Here is a 15727-nt window from a genome sequence, read left to right on the forward strand (position 1 = left end):
ATTTAGGGCAGAGGCAGAGCCGTTGGGGTAGCACAAAGCTCACAGGCTCTCTAGGGAGAAACCTGGCAGTTACCAAAGGCTGATTCAGCACAGTGGACAAGACAAACGCAGACGTAGTTAGTGGGGATGGACGAAGGTGAGGAGGGAGATTCCCTGAAGAAACACAATACTCCACATAGAAGGGCAGACCTGTGAACAAAGGACAGATGCTTGTGATTTATTTGGGAAACCAAGTCTGTGCCACCTCTGCCTTTGAGACAAGCTGTGGGCAATAGGAAAGAAATCCTGTGCTGAATGCCAAATAAATATGTTATACTAACCTAGCAGTAGCAAATGTGAGAATCAATGTTTGGACAATTACGCAGGGCAGTGGAGGTTGTTGTTGTTGCTGTTTTTAATGACTGCAATATGGTGGGAAGTAGTCAAAAGCTGCCTTTATCACAAATGCAATATGCTGAGAGAATGAACGTTTTGTAAGGGAATGTCAACAGTTAGTCTTAATCTGAGAACCCGACCATCCATTACCATCTGAGAAGAACTGAAAATTTTAAAGGATGTCAGAAGGAAACAAGGGCCAATAAACACCACTTCCTTCGTTTGGCAGTTGTACTAAGAGGATTTGCAAACAAACCAACATTTCATATTGCAAGTTGTTTGCAATGAACTGATTAGTAATTGTTAGGTATTAGGAACAGGGTGCGATACCACTCACTTGGATAATTTATTTTTGTCACCGAATAAATGTCCACAGCCTGCTCAGCCTGCCGCTGCGTCACGTCTCCTCTCAGCTGCCTTTGCTGTTGGAAGCCTCTCCAAACGCCAGGGGCCACTGAAACTAAGGATACTTCACGGAGGCCTCAAAAGCTATGTTTTTCACGCTGGATTCATGTTAAAACACCCCGGTCAGGCCATGATGACAGAAAGTGCAGTGGAGAACAGTGTCTGTCTATAGATATGAGTTTCTCTCTTCTAGTCAATAACAAAATAAAACTAACTCTGTGCTGTCTTCCAGTACTGCTGAGCATTTACACAGTGTGTGAATTTCTTCCTAGCAAAAAAAAAAAAAATAGCCATAGCCAGTAATAACAAAATTCTTCTTGGAATATCTGGCTCTTCTCCACTTGTGAGCAAAAAAATTCAAGTGTTTTAGTTGCTGTTGTTTATTTAATTGAATTATTTTCCTCCAATTTTAAAGATTGAGTTCATTTGGAGGGGCAGCAATGGAGGCTTTTAGGCAATTGAGAAGATTGTCAGTTTTGTTGTGCAAAAATGCTTTTAAAGGAGGAAAGCTGTATTTTCTGAAGACAGGTGCTTGCTTCAGTTAATCTCTTCTGGAAATGTGATGGATATTATTTTATCTGGTTCAGCAATAAAAGTAATATTTAAAAGAATACTCCACTGACACGCAATGGAGTGATTATATGCTGATTTCTGGCTTACTAAATATTTGTAATTATGAACTGTATCAGACTAAAAGAAGCAACGTAATTTTCTTGTTTCTGGTTTTGCTAAAAATACTTGGCTCCTCCACTGAAGTTAATTCCATCAGCAAAAGCATTCGTCCATTCACAGCTGAAATAAGGTGTTGTGAGTCAATCTGTTGGGTGGACCCTCACTTTATTGTTGGACGTCATCCTCAGAGATAAACTGCTGCTTTCATCCACTTTGTAAAATCATAAATACACAACCTGAAATTCTAAATGTATGCCTAATACATTTTAAATCCCATAAATGTTTGCAAAGGTCACGTATTAACTTTAAAATCATTATCATCTGTTCTCATCTCTGTTCTCATCTCTAGTGAGTGTTCTGGACTGTACTTTAAGAATTACAGATCCTATCCCACTTCTAGAGAATTTAGCTGAAGTCTTGTGATTGGTTTTGCCTCAAAGCAAAACTTACTGCATTAGGAAACCTCACCTCTAGGTGAGAAAGTGAAGCTTTCTAGATGCCAAACAAAGAGTTATTATAGCATTATATCTGTAAGTGGTGGCAAAGCTTAATACCCTATGGCTTTACACTTTAATCCTAAAATAAAAAATACATAATCATAGTGTTGTTCAACATTGTAGAAGTAAAACAGTCCAAAAACTAAGGGTTTTAATGAAATGAATGCAATGAAAAGGTATAAGTTCATCATTGGTGTTTCAGTTTTTCACATTCGTAACATTAATTTATTTGGTTACAGTAATGTTGTTATGTGTTGCAGTGACCCGGGCTGAGAAAGAGACTGTCTAAATTGCTGTCTATATTTTAAGTATATATAGAAGGTTATAAGTATATAGAAAACGTACTTCAGGATCCTCAAATGTAATTGTACAAAGTGGGCAGAGGGATAGCTCCAAACCCTATGCCATTCAAATACAGACTCATTATATATATATAATATATATAATATATTGATATATTATATTGATATATATTGATATATATATATTGATATTTAACGTTCATCCTTAGTGTTCTAGACACAATAGGAAAATCAGTTTGCTACAAGTTACTTCCAGGTACTTTATCTTACTTTTTCAAAAGCATATAACACAGAGTGGACTTTAAAGCATCTTTAATTTGTCCAAGTATTGCGTTAATCAACATTATTTTCTGGATTCAGCTCTTCTTACTCTATGGATATATCTTCCATTGTGGTTTCATTTTTAGCAATTAAGGGTCTTAAATCCTTAAAACATCATTAAAAGTCCACTCAGGACTTTTTTCAGGAATTTAGAGCTTCGTTTTCTGTTTTACTTCTGTGTATGGGAAGTTCTGTGTCTGGGGGCTCAGCAAAAAATCTACCATTTTCCCATGGCTCTATCTTTCCAAGATTGGCTGGAAAATGGGGTAGAGTTGGGGGGGGGCTGCTTTTAATTTAGAGCTTGAGTAAAGCCTAGTGCTGGGAAGTAGTCTAAGGTGCTAGTGCACTTGTGGGATTACAGACCCAACCAGATTACACTGACCGTTTGAATGTTTAGTAGTTACCTTCCGAGCCACACAGCTGACTTAACTCCTCTTCCCAGCTTTGCCTTTCTAAACTGCTGTAGCCGATTTTGAGGGACGAGCGCTGCTGACTCCCTCACCTCACTTTCCCACACAGCCAGACCTGCTGCAATGCTGCAGCGGATGCCACCCCGGCACAGCGCGGGCACTGCCATTCTGGCATAGGCATCGCCATTTCACCATGGGCACCACCATTTTGGCATAGGCACTGCCATTTCTGTGTAGACACCACCACTTCGCCTTGGGTACTGACATTTCATCTTAGACACTGCCATTTCCACATAGGCACTGCCGTCTTGGCGTAGGCACCACCATTTCAGGTGACCGTTTCTGTGTAGGCGCTGCCGTTTTGGCATGGGCAATACCGTTTTGGCATGGCCACCGCCATTTGCTTACCCTTCCCACTCCCTCCTGTCCTGACAGCAGCTCTCCAGGAGTCCTGTTCTTTACACTTCAATGGGGTGTTCTGAACTATCTAGTAACGCTTAAAAAACAAAGTGTCTTAGTTTAGCACTTAAGTTTGGGATTTAACTTTTTTTTTTCCCCACAGTTAGCACAGAGTCAACTTTCTAAAATGGCATGAATAAAGGCGAAATGTGGAGGGGGGAAAAGAAAACTGCTTTATTTGTTCGTTCAAAAACCCGCTGCTCCCAGCCAGTTCCTCCTTGGGGTTACTGAGCGGGTCCTTTCGAGGGACACCCTGAGAGCCACCGCGCGCCTCCCCGCTCCCGAGGGCGGCAGAGGCCGGGGCGCCACGGCCGCCACAGTGCGCCCGCCTCGCGCCGCCTCGGCCGTTAGCGAGGGCCGCCCCAGCGGCCGCCCCGGGACGGGCCCCGCACGCCGCGAGGGCGCCGGCGGCTCCGCGCCGTGCCGCCAGGGGGCAGCAGCGCCCCGCGGCCGCGATCCCCCCGCCATCACCTCGCCCCACGCGCCCACCGCCTCGCGCAACTTAGCGCCGCGGTAATTAACACCGCGGCCCGCACCCCCACTCCGTCCTGCCCCCGCTCCGGGTGGGAGCCGCGCGCCTCAGCCACCGGGGCGAGGTGCGGCGCCCAACGGCTCCTCCGGACCGTTAACGTCTCCTCCGTGCCGGCCCGTGCCCAGGAGGTGCCCCGAGCGCGCAGTGAGGCCCGAGGCGAGGGGCCAGCCCCAGCGCCACCGCCGGGCAGGGGTTTCTCCGGCTGGCGCTGCCCGAAAGTTGCGGTGGGAGGAGGCTGCCGGCGGGAGGGGCGCTGCGCGGAGCCGCCCCCGGGCCCGCTCAGGGCGGCCCGTGGCGCTCGGAGCCGCCGTGCCCCCGCGGGAGCCGCGACGGAGGCTCCCGCACCGGGCGGGGCAGCGCTCGGACGAGGCCGGAGCGGGGCCGGGGGAGGCCCCGGACCACCCCCTGCGGCGCTGCGACCGCGACCCCGGCGCGCAGGAGCCGGCCGTGCGGTGCCGCTCCTGCCCGTCTCAGCTGCCAGGTACGGGGCTGCGTCTGCCTGTCGCCTGCGGGGCGGCGCGTTTGGCTTGCTCGACAGCTTCCTTTGTCTTTGTTTAATGATGATGATGATGATTATTATTATTCTCCTTTAATAAGAACGTAGGTCTCCTGTCGCTTCTCCGGGAGTTGTGCGGTACGAGGCGTTTACTGGAACTGAAGTGGGCGGCTGCCTAAAGCGACAGTCCCAATGCGCGCGGGTAATTACCCAACCCCGTCCCAAAAGAAGAGGGGTCTGCAGACGGGTCTAGCACTGACCTGATTGCGGGGGTCTCTAATAACCGAACAGAAGCGCTCCAAGGTCACAGCTAAAAAGCAGGATTAACCGGCCAGGCAAGGCGGGGGGAAGTGCGGGGTTTTGCTTTCGCCGCGGCCCCCGCTCCCCTCGCGGAAGTTTCCCACGTGCCCGCTAGCCCCGGCGCGGGGCACCGGGCGCTGCCCTCCCTCCCTCCGCTGCGCGGGCGTCGCTGCGGATGGCGCCGCGTTACCGCACGGGCTCCCAGCACGCGAAACAAAAGGTTTTAGTACCCTCTCCCTCCCCCGCAGGTAACGTACTGCCGCAAATCAGGTGCGTCCCCTTCCCGTCCCCGTCAGAGCTGCTTGGGAACTCGCGTGGGCGGGAAGGGAAAGGGCTTCTCCCCAGGCCAGGAGGAACCGGGCCAGCTCTCCGGACTCGCATCTGGTACCAGGCAGGCTGCGGGGGGCTCCTCGGCAGCAACTTCTGCGAGGAGGTGCCCCGAGTCCCTCTTGCAATCCAGGCGTTCAGCTCTTGTCATATATTTCCGTATTTGTGTAATAGCAGCCATGCTTAATAATGTGTAGTCATAGAGATATACTCTGTTACATGCTATATGGGCAGCTGTAGACACACCGAATTCCTGTAGCGTCATGTAACATTTAAATGTGGGACCGCGGGCTTCATCCTACAAATTGCTGATTACATCCTCCAGGTGGCTCACCGCCCTTACGTTCAAGTTCAATACACCTGAAAGCTTTAATCACTCTTCTAGTTGTAGGGTTTTTTTTTTTCCCTCTGATGTTTAATGCGCCTAGGGTGTTTTTTGTTTTTGTTTTGGTGGGGCGGAGGGAGGAAAAAAAAAAGCGTGCTGGAAAACAGCGAACTATCTTTTGAAAAGTACTCATGTTGTTTCTGCGCTACATGGGGGGGAAAAAAAAAAAAAACCCTATGCCCTTTAAACGTGTCTGGAAAGCAGCAAATCTCCCTCCTCCCCGCAGGGAAAAAGTGTGTGGGGGGAGCGGGAGGGAAGACAAATCATATAATTGTTCATTTTGCTTCTATAAGAGTAACGATCTTGGCTAAACTAAGACTGTGATGAAGTTCGCGAAAGAATCGTTTGATTCTTCTAATGCATTCGATTGCAATTAATCTGTTGATACCCTTATAGTTGGAAACCCCTCGTTCGTTTTTGAGGCCAAACTTGCTACACTCCTTCATTCATACAGAGAATACGACGATAACGTGTTTTTGTTTGTTTGTTTGTTTGTTTTTTGACGTGGAGATACTGCGTGATTCAGGACACATACCAGGCTCCTGGCTTTCAGGTGTGCCACAAATGAAATCCAAATTGTGTGTGTAAACAAAAGCAAATTAACGGCACTTCTCGCTGTCGCTGAATTCCAAGGGGTTTTATGTTTGACTTCATTAGGAACAGAATTTTGCCTAATTTTACACTTTTCCAAAACTCAAACACGTGCAGCCAAGGTCTATTAGGAACTTCTCTCTCTGTTACTTAAATACATGTTTATTACAACATCACATTCAAACTTTCAAAGTACCCACCAAACTTCTATTTTTGAGTCTGTACTCAGTTCTTCCCCCACAGTGTCCTTTGAACTAAAGAAAGCCTTGCACGAATGTTTTAGATTATTCAAATAATGAAGGCAAAATTAATATTTATTAGACTTATCACGCACTTCAGTCGATTTGGTTTTGTGAAGGGAGGGGTGAAGTGTGTCTTATTTTTAAAAATGAATTCTCCAGTAACTTCAATGGGGAGTCCTCCACAGATATTGCTCCTTTGGTGGAGCACGTACCTTCTGAGCACTGTGATTTTTGGCTTTGGTACTTCCACTGCTTGACAGGATTATTTTTAAAGAATGGCCTAGTTTCTGCTTACAAATACAGGTGTACTATCTGCAAGGGGAATTTTGAGAAGAGAAGGTCATTAGAGAAAAGACAGGAATAGAATTAAATCACTACACATCCCTGAAATAATTAAGCACCACATTGCCACTCGTGTAGTGTCCCCCTCTTGGTGAGATTTTTCGTTCTAATACATATCTTTATTTTAACTGCTATTACTGAAACGGAAGACAATCAGACAAATTTAGAGATGAACAGTTCAACTTCAACTTTTATAATTTTTCCCCGTTAAATCTCTTTGAAAATACTGCTGAGTAGTCCGTCTCTCTCTCTTTTTTTTTTTTTTTTTTTTTTTTTAAGTCTGTAAGTACTACAAGAGATGGGCTTGGGAGCTTCCCTTTTAAACCAATGGCTGCTCAGACTTTCAGTCTGATCAACTGGACCAAATTGTGGCCCTTTAAGATCAGCTCTGTTGATTTCAGTGGCTCTGGAATCAATTTGGTGTCGTTCCGTACTTGATAATCCACTTTTTTCCTCTTTTTTTTCTCTCCCGATTGAATTTTTAGAGCTCGACAGCAACTTATATCTACATCACTGGAGCTGAATTGCCCAGGAGGAGCTGAGTTGGTTTCTGAAAATTAAAAACAATTTTTATCATCACATATATACATCTATTTAAAAGAAAGAAGAAGAAAATAAAAGAAAAAAAATCGTCGATGCTTTCCTATATCTAGTACTGCTCTGAAGAATAACCCTAAGTGTGAATACATTCTAAAAAAATACAGAGATCAAAACAATGGATAGTCCATATAAGAAAGTGAGTACATCTAACCATATAGCAGTATTTATAGACAGAGGAAAGAAGAAATAAACATTCACAGCTTGCATAACATTTTGCTTGCTGCAGGCACGTTGTTGAAAGTATATGCAGACAATTGGTCTAATATTAACTTCTGTTAATTGAAAGGGAGACAGTTTTATCATCTTTTAATTTCTATTTTAAAAATAAGTAAGTTAGAAGGAAAACATTTTGATGGTCATTAGAATGGAAAACATTATTCGATAGATTTTATTTCGATAATTTAAATAATATTTTCTAGTTATTCTGACCAGTTTGCTTACTATATTCATCACTTTATATAATACCAAATCGGTACAAAATTCAAGATGACTTTATGCTTTTGAACATAATATTACATTTACATGATATATTTCACAGTGTCTTTTGGCTATCCTAAAGCATCACAATATTTTTTTAGAGCAACCTATTTCAAAATATAATTGAACTCTTAATTTTTCATTTTACTTAAATGCCATTAATACAGTTGCTCAGTAAATTGTTTGTTCGAGTGTGGTATACATGAGGTTAAAGTCTCCCAAAACACGTCAAATTGGACATAATTAACGTTTGCTTTTTTTTTCCTCTCGCTCTATGTAAACCCGAAACCTGTATAACCTTATAGAAAAACCAGGGTGGCTGATGTGCTCCTTCTCTGTTACAATTAGTTATATGGCGAATCATATTTTGCCGTTATTTGTAGTACAGAGGAAAGGAGGCATAGAATTATGCAATCTCTAGTGTGCAAATTGCCAACCAATTGTGGGAGATGCAACAATTACAAATGCAGGGATTTGATTTCAGAGGAGGTCTACTCGGGCGCTTTCCTGCTGCATCGCTTCTGCCAAATATAAATGCAAGTACGTTCTCCCCTGTGGCCGAATCTTTGGGAGAAATAGAGCGATTCGCCAAAGGAATCTACAGCGCGGGAACCAGAGGTGAGATGAGTGTGTCCGCAGCGCTGAAACTTGGCGCCGGGTCGGCCGGCAGTCCCTCGCAGCTCGGGGTGCGCGCAGGGCGCCGAGAGCGCTGCGCTCCGTAAAGCCCCTATGTCATTAAGGCAAGGGGTGCACCTTGCGCCGTATCCACATGTGGCTGCGCTCGCCCCGTGTCGGCGGCGGCCCCGGCTGCCAGGCTACGCTAGCCGAGACCCTTTTAATTAATTATTAGCATCATCGGTAATGATCGGTAATGTTTATGATAGCAGCGAGGGCAGAGGAGGCGTATCCGGGGAGGACGGGTGTCCCACCTGTGCCCCGGGCGGCGGCTCCACTCGCGGCATGGGAGGGCAAGCGAGCCGGCGCCGCGGGCTGCACGGGCAGCGCAGAGCCGCCCCCCCACCTCGCCCCCGGGTTTACCATTTGGGGTGGGAGGGAAGATGCTGGGGCCACGGGGAGGGGGGAGCCACGTTGCAGCCCGGTGCAGGTCGCCCTCTCCCTCCATCTCCCCCTTTCTCTTCCTCTTCTGGCTGCCGCTGGATGAGTAGGGCTGCCTGTCCAGGTCCCAAGTAACGCCGGTGCGGCCGGGAGTGGCGGAGTGGTGACAGCGGCTCGGTGAGTAGCGGGGCACGGCACAGCCCCCTACCTCCCCGCTCGGGGCCTGGCTCCGCGGCGAGGTCCCCGCGCTCCAGCTGGCTCGCCCAAGGCGGGGAGAAGGGACAGGAGGACAACCCAGGGCTGGGGAGGGATGCCAGGGACAGCCCCCCGCCCCCGGGCCCTCACACTCCATTGCGCCGAGGCTCCTCGGCCCCTTCCATGACTTTCTGCGGCACTTCAGTCTCCTGAAAACACGGGAAGAAAGTTTAGCGCCGGTTCGAGCAGGGCAGAGCAAAGCCAGGGGCAGCCGCGCGAGGCAGGGCGAGCTGGCGAGGCCGTTCCCCTCGAGCACGGAGGGACGTCAGCCGCGAATCTCCCTTTTTACTATTTATTTTGCTACCCCTCTTCAATTCTTACTGTTAATGACAAATCTTATTTATCCGAACAAAGACTATTGGATTACGAGGTTGATCACCTGATGGCGACCTACCTATGGGCTCGTTAAACACCGCTTCACGCGTCTCCGCAGCACGTGCAGGGAGGTACGTGCCTGCGCAGGGCCCCGGCCACCCGCTCACACGCTTGCATCGCACCACACTTGTGTGTGTGCGCACATCGCCAGGCCCGCAGCTGCCCGCCTTCTTGCAAATAACCCAAATAAGCAAGGGCTCCTGGCTAGCTCCTGCGAGGTGGGAGGGCTCCTTCTGCTGATTGCGGCGTGTGCGCGCTGGGGCCGGCTGCTGCCTTTCCCGGGACTGACTCTTCACTCGCCGGGAGACGCAGGAGCCCTCGTGGGGGACAGGTGGAGGAAATAAAGGCGCTGCTTAGTTACCCTCTCAAGACAGGTCAGCCTCAGAAGGCCTCGAAAATCAATAGGCGTGTTTTAAAGTCCATCGATGCATTTATTGCTGCTCTCGCTGGGTTTAATCTGGGGGTGTGTAGAGGAGGAGGGCTCGCATCCTGCAAAGGTAGGTCGAGGTGCGGCGGCCTCCCCTTCCTCCTGCCCTGTAAGGCTGCAGCCGGGGTTCCTGCGCCGGTCGTTCCCGGCGTTTCCGCAGGATGCGGCTGCCTTGGGAGTGCCAGCCGCACGTCGGCCTGGTGCCTGCACGCGACTATTTGGCGTCTCCTGCTTCACGCGTGGATGGTGGGTGTGCTGCTCGGGAGCCGGTCGGTTTCTTGGGCCGTTCATTGCTGCGGAAAAGCTCGGAAATAAAACAGAGTAGAAAGGAGCGGGGATGGCGAGGCAAGAGGCTGTAAGGATTTTGTGTGCTTGGACTGACTGGTACCCTGGGGCGTTTTGTTAAATAAGTAGCGCCTGTGTTACCAGACATGAGAAAGAAATACAGCAGGAGATGGCCGAAACTTTTTGCCAGATAGGCAGTGAGCAGGGGTCTGCTCAAAACGGCAACATTTTGGTGAACGGGCTGCGAGCCATTCGGGGAGTCTGCCCCGCCGTTGGAGCCCGACCCTGTGTCCGTCTGGGCGTCCGTGCTGCGCCGGGGGAGGGACGGGGCGGGGGTGAAGCGCCAGGCCGGCGGGGACACGGCGGCGTGGCCGGGACAGATTCCCCGTGGCCGGGGAATCAGTTACTGTGGCCGTGGCGTCGAAAGGGTCACGCGCGCTCCGCGGCGTCGCTAAAACAAAAGAACAAAACCCGCCGTAGGAAGGAAGGCAGCAGACGTGAGCAGCGCGTCTCAGCCGCGCCCGCGGGTGGGGCGGGATCGAGCCGCGCTCGGAGACCTCCTCACTACCTGGCGGTACCGCTCGCTTTTCCTTTATTTTAATTCACTTTTTTTTTTTTTTCGCCTCTCTAAGTGGGACGGTTTTTCAAGTGTGATAGCGGTTGCGGTGAATAGGTGCAGTTTTTCTAAGGAGGAAACCTCAGTCTTGTTACTCTATTCGGGGCGAGCACATTGTTCCTGGTCGTAAAAAGTGGAGAACAATTTAGCCACGTTTTGTTTATATGCCTTAACCCACACTTCAAAAAGGCCATGGAAGGGCCACTTTGAGGCCTTGCGCTTGCATATGCACAACACGAAAGTTAAAATTTCTGAAACGTTGTTGTATATTCCGTTGCAACGGCAGATAGCAGCCATGCTAATTGTAAAAATCCCTATGTAACTGCCCTGTGGCCCACGCTTTCCAGGCACGAAGCGCCCGTGCGCTGTGGGAAACGCCGTCCTGCAGATGCGGAAACGTCCTTGGGAACCGCCGCGTTATCCTCCTCCCAAAGGAGCCCGGCGGGAACCACCACGAAAATTCCTGGAAGGGTATATTGGAAATCAATTATCGAAGCAACCCGGCCTTGCGCGGGCGGCATAACGAACTCCCCAAATTAACAACATCAGCAGAGAAAAAAGAAAAAAAAAAAAAAAAAAAAAAAAAAAAAAAAAAAAAAAGTGGCGTTTAATCCAATCAAACGTAACCTCCAGCTTGTCGGGTGGGTGTTTTCCCGAGCAGCCTAACGCGATTAGTGCCCCTTCACCGCTACTCGGGCTTGCTTAAACTGCCTTTTGGCAAAGTTAATCTGACCCTTTCCTTTTAACGATTTTTATTAAAAAGAAGAAGAGAGGATGCCGTTCAGGTGCCACGTGCGGAAAACTAGGAACTGTTTACAAGCACGACTTATTTCTGCACAGCATAAGTAGAAAATAAATAAGAAAGGCGGCCGCTCTGCGGGGACGAATCCGAAAATCGCCCAGCGCTCAGGCTATTAGTGCCTCTCTCCTGCTCCCCCTGTTCCTGCCGGCTTTACACTGCCACTTGCTGCAGGCAGGCGCTCCTAACGCGAGCGGGGTTTCCATCCTAGCATGGAGCAGGGGGCGATGCCGGCGGTGCCGCCTGCCCCGCCGCGCTCAGCGCGGGCAATCGGCAGGTGTCGCTGTCCCCCTGCCGGCCGCAGCGGCAGCGCCGCCCCGGCCCGGCCCGGGCGAGCGGCGCGGACGGGGCCGCCAGGGCGGCGGCAGCGGGCGGCGGCACCGGCCCGCCCGGCTCCCCTGCCCCGTCCCAGCGCCCGTGCCGGCCTCCCCTTCCCGGCTGATCGGGCGGGCTCCCCGAGCCCAGCTCGCGTCAAATGGGAAGAGGAAGGAAAGCGAGGGAGGAAGGGAGGAAGCGGGGGAGGCCCGAGCGAAACAAAACAGGGTCACTTCCCTCCGAGAAGCAGTTAAGGAAAGCAGGGACGTGCTGGTTCATTTCAAACCTCAACTTGAGCTATTTAGTGGCAAGGTATAAACTGATGGCCAAAATGGAACAGTTGGAAAGACACTGGGAAAATCGGGCTAATTTTCATCCTGTCAGCGCTAAAGCCGTAAACCTCTCGTGTACGGAAATTCAACTACATTGGCTGCTTTGAGACTGATGCTGGAGCTAACGCTTGGAAGGCTTGCTAAAACGCACCCGACAAAAAAAAACCCTTGCTGCACGTTACCCCTCGCAGTAAGTTGAGGTGTGGATGAAATTTACGAATATTTAGAATTGTCCCCTCTATTCTTCGGCCGCTCCTCTTGGTTCCTACCTTTCTACCTCTAATCGCGAGAAGCTTAAGTAATCGGAGAGATGAGTATCATTTGGGGTCCGTTATTATTATTAAGGAGGTATACGGTAAGGTGTATTCACACTGGAAGCTTTTGTGTAAGGACGCCCAATTTATGTTTTTTTTTTTTTTTTTTGGTGAAGACAAAAGTCACTATAATCAGCTTAAAAATCAGTTATTTAACCTAAAATTACCTGGTTGTCATTCTGCATATTTTCGTGCAAGGATTTCAGTCTTGCGGGAAAAAAATAGCATTCCTGTGTACCTGCATCTCCCCTCTTCCAAAATAACCCGCTAGTAATGCCAAAACATGTATGTTCACGTGGCTAGCCCGCCGGTGCACAGCTCATTATTAACGGGTGGGCTAGAAGACAGACGGTGAGGGTGGGAGAGGGAAAAGTCCGAGTGGGAGATGTTCAGACTAGGTTCGATGTAGGCGAACACCGCGTTTGGGGCGTTCGAGGCAATAAGCTCCCCGCAAACAGACGAGGGAGGGCACCCATCTCACGCGTTAATTGATTTGTGCTCCAGACCCTTCTGCGGTGCGCCCGGCTTTGCCGGTGGAACAAAACCCGAGCATTATTAGCGCGGTTATGTTTGTCCCGCCTGGCGTGGTCCCCGCGGTTCCGTTGGAGAGCCCCGTGCCCGAGCAGGCCGCGCGGCGGGCGCGGGGCCCCTGCGGCGGCGGCGGCGGGACGCGCCGCGCGCGGCCCGGGGGAGGGGCCGCCGCCGGCTCCGCGCGGGCCGCGCAAACGCCGCCCTGATTCGCGGCACCGGCCGCCCTATGGGAGCGCGGGCCGGGGGCTGCCTGAGCCCCCGGTGCGGTGCCGGTGCGGTAAGCGGCGCGGCGGCGGCGGGCGGGAGCGGGCCCGGCAGCCGCGCGCACTCCCCGCTACCTGCATAATCTGTAGGGGAGCGCGCTTCACGCGCGCTAATCAAAGCGGGGGAGAGAAAGGGCTCCCGTGCTCGAGTCCCCGACCCTGCTCCGTAATGGGCAGCGGCGCTCCGTTCTCTAGCCCGGCTGCTAGCCATAAAAACGTGTCGAAAATGTGCTTTCCTAATGAATTGTTGCCATATAGGGTAAGGTAAGAAATAACCTAGTGGGCGATACTGTCTGTTTCCGTTTTTTTTGTCTTTTTTTTTCTTTTAATGTTTTACATGTAGCCATCTGACCGCTTTTTATTGGGTGACATGTCATATGAGCACTGTAGCGTAGGGCTTGTGAAACTAGAGCTATACGTAGTACTGGAAATACCGTAAGGAAAGCCAAAGAATTAAAGTATATGTGTCGTGAAATAGGTACTGAATAATACAGACCGGGCATTTTGCTCTTTTTTGGAAAAAAAAAATGCCTGATAGCCTTTGGGGAGGGCGAACTTTTGCCCTATACGTTCCTGCAGGTAAGTCATTCATGCTGTAACTAATTATCTATGCATGTACTTAGACCAAAAAAAAAAAAAAAGGGAACGGGCGGGCATCGTTCTTAGGGTGTTGCATTACTCGGTTAAAAGCGTCATGCTTCTGGACTATAAAAAGAGGATAATCTCCTGCTTTTAATCAATTTCGAGCGCGCTTTTTTTTTTTTTTTTTTTTTTTTTTGGAGAATTTTCTCGTTAAGGTGAATCGAAAGTGAGCTGATGTTCTTAATGTAATTCAAGGCCTTTCAGATAAAGATCATGTAACGATACTGAGAATGTTCTAAAATAATATCTAAAAATGCTTTTGTTTTTCCTGCTAAAGATGTAGGTAGGCAGTTTGGAGCTACACATGCTGAAATGAACTGCGATTTATTTACTAATGTAGCACTTGAGGCAGGACGTACAAGATGTCTTCCTGGGAGAAAGCTCCTCATACCTGCCTCTGTACGTTTTAAGAGAATATTAAAAAAGAAAAAATCCTAATCTCAGGAAAGATCTTGATGCATATACATGTCGTAATTCTGCAGTGAAATATTACAAATACTTTGAAGCAGTCCCCGTTAGCATTATCTATAGTGTTCGATCTCTTGAAACGGTATTTTTTCTAATATGAAGTTAATTAGGCAGTTTAACTTCCCGATTCGAGCTATTGGTATCGGCCCTGGCCATGGCAGCGACCCGCGACTCTCCTCCCAAGAGCAATAAGCAGGTTGTACAGTGTGGCTTGTATTATCTGTGCAGATTTTGTAGCCTTATAAAAACAGAAGCATGGAGGACACAGTATGCAAAAACACATACACAACAGAGTCTTGCCAAAAAGCGCCGGGGGGGGAGCAGGGAGGAGGGATTTTTTTTGTTTGTTTTTAAGAAAGGAAGGGGAGATCTAAGAAAGCGATAGCCTGTAACTTTTAGTAAATTTTAAAAAATGCAAATGTACCTTTACATATGCATCAGTATTAAAAATAATGCGCGCTGGAGCCAACAGGAGCCGCAGCAGGAGGAGCGGAGGAGAATGGCGCAGGGCCGAGCGGCGTTAAGCGCGCGGAGCCCTCCGGTGCTGCCGCCCGCGCCGATTTGTCTTTGCGGGGCTCTGTCGTTGTTGTTGTGGATGCGGGGGGGGGTGCATGCCGGGGAGGCCGGGTTGGGTTTGTTAATTAATTACGGCCGAACCTGCCATCGCTTCTCGGCGCGGCGGGATTTGCATCTATTTTTGCCCCGCGCTAATTTCCCGGCCGTGTGTGCGCGCGGCCGGCGCGCAGCGAGCCCCGCGCTGACGTCAGCGCCGTGACCCCGCCGCGGACGGAGCGCGGCGCGCGGCGCGGCCCGGCCGGGCTGGGCTGGCGGCGCCGGGGCGGGCGCGGGGCGGCGGCCCCGTAACCGCAACGCTGACCGAGCCGAGCGGCCCGCCCCTGCGCCGCAAAACAAAGCGCCCCGCGCGCGCCCGCCCTCCTCTTCGTTTTCGTCCTAGCGGGACCTTATTTGCTGCTCTTCTGCCTCGGGTGCGGGGCGGGAAATGGAAAGCATCGAGCTTTGCATTAAAAGAAATCTGTCCCCCCTCCCGCCTAGTGTTGCGTGGCGCGCGTGTGTTGAGCGAGCGCGGGTAAATCCTCGCTTCAAACGGCCCATGCGACGGCGTTTGGGAGCTGCAGTGTGTGGATATGGTTGGTGGCAGGGCTTTGGAGTGAGGACTGCTCTGGTAGCAGCGCGGGTGGAGCGAGCAGAGGCAGAAAAGAGATGGGTCGCTAGGCTGTAGTCGCAAGCCTCAGAACCGCAGCCTCCCGCTCCCCGGCGCCCTGATCTGCAAGTCAAAGCCTCTCCGCTGCCTTTAC

Source organism: Tinamus guttatus, unplaced genomic scaffold (assembly GCF_059628265.1).
Source record: "Tinamus guttatus ecotype Peru unplaced genomic scaffold, ASM5962826v1 Tinamus_guttatus_pri_ptg000069l, whole genome shotgun sequence".
Taxonomy (NCBI): Eukaryota; Metazoa; Chordata; class Aves; order Tinamiformes; family Tinamidae; genus Tinamus; species Tinamus guttatus.